This window comes from Hemitrygon akajei, chromosome 8 (genome assembly GCF_048418815.1).
Source record: "Hemitrygon akajei chromosome 8, sHemAka1.3, whole genome shotgun sequence".
Classification (NCBI taxonomy): Eukaryota; Metazoa; Chordata; class Chondrichthyes; order Myliobatiformes; family Dasyatidae; genus Hemitrygon; species Hemitrygon akajei.
Window position 1 is genome coordinate 16357309 of NC_133131.1, and position 5807 is coordinate 16363115.

Here is a 5807-nt window from a genome sequence, read left to right on the forward strand (position 1 = left end):
TGAAATTTTAAAAAAATCCTGCTATACCATGTCCTTAGCTGCGTGATGCAGCCAGTTACTGTATCCTGATTCCTCGTGCCCTATATTACAATTGGGATGTCGATGTGATAGCAAAAAAAGCAAAAACGAAGAATTCCTTTGCCGCTCTTTTGTTTGTTACTTAAAATTTTTCTTTTCGTCCTTAATCTTGCTTTGTTTCTTTTTATTCTTTGACGCGTGTGCTGGGATATCCGTGCAGTCGCAAATTCCTTTTCCTGACCTCCATCCATTGTTCCTCCATTGCTTGTTTTGTTACCAGTCTGAAGGACACAGACCCTTACTCCTCATTGTCCAGCTTCCAGGATACTCCACCGTCCTTTCTGTGAAGGTTACACCCCAGTCTACTGCATCATTCCACACACTAAGCTTGGTCCCCCAACTCAAAGAAAATGGAAATTTCTTTGAAGCTGCTGTTGACCGGGAATTGAATGTTTCACCGTGGTCAGTCTAATAACGTAGGAGCAGGAGTGAGCCACATAGTCCCTCAACCCTATCCTGTTGTTCAACACTATCATAACTGGTCTGCCCCAGACCTCAAATAGTCTTCTTTGCCAGCTTCACGTGTCTTTTGATCATCATCATCACCATGTGCCTTGTCGTCTGATGTAGGCGATCATGGTCTTTGACCCTGGCTGTCCTCGGCAAATTTTTCTAGAGAAGTGCTTTGCGATTGCCTTCAGAGCAGTGACTTTACAAGACGGGTGGCCCCAGCCATTATCAAGACTCTTCAGAGATTGTCTGCCTGGTGTCAGTGGTCGCATAACCAGGACTTGTGATATGCATGAGGGGCTCGTACGACCATCCACCGCCTGTTCCCATGGCTTCACAAGACTCTGATCGGGGGCTAAGCAGGTGCTACACCTTGACCGGGGTGACCTACAGGCTAGTGGGTGGAAGGAGCGGCTTTGGTAGAGATGTAGTGAGGTTGAGACGGGTCCCTTTCGGAATGGCAGGCTGTGACCAGTGGGGTACCGCAAGGTTCAGTGCTGGGACCGCAGCTGTTTACAATATACATTAATGATTTAGATGAAGGGATTAAAAGTAACATTAGCAAATTTGCTGGTGACACAAAGCTGGGTGGCAGTGTGAAATGTCAGGAGGATGTTATGAGAATGCAGGGTGACTTGGACAGGTTGGGTGAGTGGGCAAATGTATGGCAGATGCAGTTTAATGTGGATAAATGTGAGGTTATCTACTTTGGTGGCAAGAACAGGAAGGCAAATTACTATCTAAATGGAGTCAAGTTAGGAAAAGGGGAAGTACAACGAGATCTAGGTGTTCTTGTACATCAGTCAATGAAAGCAAGCATGCAGGTACAGCAGGCAGTGAAGAAAGCTAATGGCATGCTGGCTTTTATAACAAGAGGAATCGAGTATAGGAGTAAAGAGGTCCTTCTGCAGCTGTACAGGGCCCTGGTGAGACCCCACCTGGAGTATTGTGTGCAGTTTTGGTCTCCAAATTTGAGGAAGGACATTCTTGCTATTGAGGGAGTGCAGCGTAGGTTCACAAGGTTAATTCTCAGAATGGCGGGACTGTCATATGTTGAAAGATTGGAGCGACTGGGCTTGTATACACTGGAATTTAGAAGGATGAGAGGGGATCTGATTGAAACATATAAGATTATTAAGGGATTGGACACACTGGAGGCAGGAAGCATGTTCCCGCTGATGGGTGAGTCCAGAACTAGAAGTCACAGTTTAAGAATAAGGGGTAGGTCATTTAGAACAGAGATGCGGAAAAACTTTTTCACCCAGAGAGTGGTGGATATGTGGAATGCTATGTCCCAGAAGGCAGTGGAGGCCAAGTCTCTGGATGCATTCAAGAGAGAGTTAGATAGAGCTCTTATAGATAGCGGGGTCAAGGGATATGGGGAGAGGGCAGGAACGGGGTACTGATTGTGTATGATCAGCCATGATCACAGTGAATGGCGGTGCTGGCTCAAAGGGCCGAATGGCCTACTCCTGCACCTACTGTCTATTGTCTATTGTATCTCCACCCCACCCTTGACATATAAAACAAATTATCAACCTCCCCTTTAAGTGATTCAGCCTCCCCAAGAGAATTTCAATGATTCAAAGTACATTTATCATCAAAGTGTATATAGAGAATACAACCCTGAGATTTGTCCTCCCACAGCCACAAAACAAAACAACTCCATGGAACCCATTCAAGAAAACATCAAACACCCGACGCAAGAACAAAGAACAAATTTCACTAACAGTGAAAAAGCAAGTGAACAACACATAGAATAGCAAACATCAAACCAGGAATCCGGTAGTATTCGGTTTAGTTCAGTTCAGCTAGCCCACTGCAGGCTACGGGGACGTTCTTCACCGAAGCGCCCCAGTCTGCATCGATCAAACTTCTCAAACGCAGCGAGAAAAAGAGTGGCCAGAATCCAGAAAAACACGCAACACAGATCTCAAAGACCCCCAAAGTGAGTCCACAGCCTCCATCGATCCTTGCAACATGGATCCCCAGACACCTGCACTTTTTTTTTCCTGACGGCAGCTAGCAAGAGGGGAAGGAAGACCAGCCAAATGCAGGCAGGCGCCGCCGAGCTCCCAGCCGTCCTCCGCTCATCCACCACCCTCTGCGAGAAGTCCTTACACGTAGCCACCGTTCTCTGCCCACGAACAAGCGTCCAGGGAAACAGAACTGGCAGCATTTAGGAGTACCTCAGCCCCCCACTTTCCCAATGACACTGGGTCTTGCCACGGCCTTCTGCATTCTCCACACACACACACTTGTAAGAAATACAGCCTTAGTGTGCCAGGAACATTACCAACTCAAATTTGCAAACCCTTGTCCTCTGAGATAAAAGCAAAAGATACCATTTGAAAAGTTTAACTTAACTTGATACATACTTCAAAAAGACCATAAGACATAGGAGCAGAATCAGCCCATTGAGTCTGCTCCGCCATTCAATGATGGTTGATTTATTATCCCTCTCAACCCCATTCTCCTCTCTTCACCCATAACCTCTGACACCATCACTAATCAAGAACCCATAAACCTCAGTTTTAAATATACCCAATGGCTTGACCTCCACAGCTGTCTCTGGCAATGAATTCCACAGATTCACCACCCTCTGGCTAAAGAAATTCCTCCTCACCTCTGCTCTAAAGGGATGACCTTGTATCCTTAGACTCCCCCACTATAGGGAACATCCTCTCCATGTCCAATCTATCAAGTCCTTTCAATATTCTCATTCTTCTGAACTCCGGCCAGTACAGGCCCCGGGCCATTAAAGGCTCCTCATACCTTAACCCTTTCATTCCTGGAATGATTCTGGTGAAGTCCTCCGGGCCCTCTCCAATGCCAGCACATCTTTTCTTCGATATTCCAAGTGCAGTCTGACCAATGCCTTATGAAGCCTCAGGACTAAGAGAATGTGGGGAGTGCTTAGAAAAACAAATACAGAATTGAAATCCAGCTAAAATTTGAATATGTTTACTGGATACTTCCATAAATAATTCATGAAACAGTCAGAGTGGAGTTGGGATTTTATTTTATCCGGAGAATGGTGGGACCTGGAACTCATTGCCTGGAAGGGTGATGACTGCAAGAGGAACTTTTCACATATTATGATGAAGACTATATTATCACACTGCCACGGTAGTGTAGCTGTTAGCATGATGCCATTGAAACTCGGGGCATCAGAGGTCAGAGTTCAATCCCAGCGTCCTCTGTTAGGTGTCTCCCTGTGGAATGTGTGGGTTTGTTCCGGGTCCTCCAGGTTCCCACAATCCAAAGTCATACCTGATAGCTTAATTGGTCATTGCAAATTGTCCTCAAATAATGTTAGAATTAAATCAGGGCTGTCAGGATCGCTAGAAGGTATGTCTTGAAGGACTGGTAAGGCCTATTCTGTGCTGTATCTCTCAGCAAAATGAAATTAAAAGATTAAAAATTTATAATTGTGTACCTGCTACAATATATGATATATCATAAACCATAGCACTGGATGTGGAGCTGGGAAGTCAAATGGATCTCAAAAGCCTTCTCCCAGTCAGTGTGGACAAGGATCAAATAGTATCTTCCTGTAAATACTACTGATTCTGCAACTGCTAAATTGCTACCAAAATCCTGATTTCCAGTAATTAATATTCATTTGAATATGTTGTTTAGTCTTTTACTCCAGATTCCAACTATAAACTAATCCTTCAAGTCTCTCCCTTATAAATGTTAATCTGTTAATTGCTCATTTAAATAGGTCAGTCTAACACGTCATTAGTCACGAAAATCTAGGCTGACATTTCTAAATCCTGCATTAGCAGACACATTTGTCCTTTGAATATATTAAACTAATACAGTGTGCCTGATTCAAAAGGGTCAGGTAAATCTCCTGGTCCTGCTTGGAGAAGAGCATAGAACTATCCCAGTCACACAACCAGAATTTAAATTTCATTAAAGACCAACACAGAGCAATACAGGGTCTTGAACCAAAATGTCATTAATTCCCACCCACTCTGCACCCTCAGCCAACGCTGCTCGACCCGCTAAGTTCCTCTAGTGGATCATTTTGTGTGCCATTCACCTTGGCTGTTGTGAGACTTTGCTGAATGTAAAACATTACGGCCAGAGAAAGGCCATTTATAGAACACGGAACAGTGTCACAGAGTACAGGCCGTTCGGCCACAATGTTGTGCCAACCCTTAAACTCACTCTAAGATCAATCTAACGCTTCCCTTCTACATAGCCCTCTGCTTTTTATCATCTGTGTGCCTATCTAAGATTCACTTAAATGCCCTCAATGTACATGCCTCTACCACCACCTGCATAAGAAACCTACCTTTGACATATCCCTATACCTTCCTCCAATCACCTTAAAATTACGTCCTCTCATATTAGCCATTTTCCACCCTGGGGAAAAGGCTCTGTGGCTACCCACTCGATCTATGCCTCTTGTCATATTGTACGCCTCTTTCAAGTCACTTCTCATCTATTTTTGCTCCAAAGAATAAGAAAAGCCCTAGGTCGCTCAACCTATCCTCATAAAACATGCCCTCTGATCCAGGCAGCAACCAGGTAAATCCCCTCCCTAAAGTTTCTCATCCCTTCTTGTAATGAGGCAACTGATACTGAACACGATATTCTAAGTGTGGTCTAACCAGGGTTCTTGAGAGCTACAACATTACCTTGTAGTCTACCGACTATTGAAGGGCAACACACCATATACCTTCTTCATAATACCATCAGCTTGCATGGCCATTGGATTCACGCCAACCTCCAGGGAAGCAATCCCATTCCCTTGGAATTTATCCTCACACAGGCATGACTAATAACTCCCCTCTAATTCTTTTTCCTATGAAACTACAGTAAGGAGCAATTTACACAGCCAATTAAACTACTTGTGTGTCTTTGGGTGGCGGGGTGGAGGGCTGTCTTGTTGGAAACCAGTCATTTTTTAAATAATACTTTTTATAAGATTTGTAATTTTTAACAAAATCATGTATTTATCACAGTATGTGGTGGTCTGTCCCCTCTTACTGCCAGAGAGCTGTATAGCAGTTAAATTAATGGTTTGTCAGCTCTCTCATTTTCTATTGGCTAAGTATTAGCGCATTACCCACATTATATCATGTAGTCCATTAACTAGTTTATTTCTATCTAAGGAATTTCCTTACCTTATTTATAAAAGCAATGGAGTTTTCAGAGGCATCATCTTTTTCCTTTGTCTTCACATTCTTTGCCATTAACTTACCTCTCAGCATCATTTCTCAGCTCTCTTATTTCATTTGCTTAGTATTTGCACGTTTGTTTGT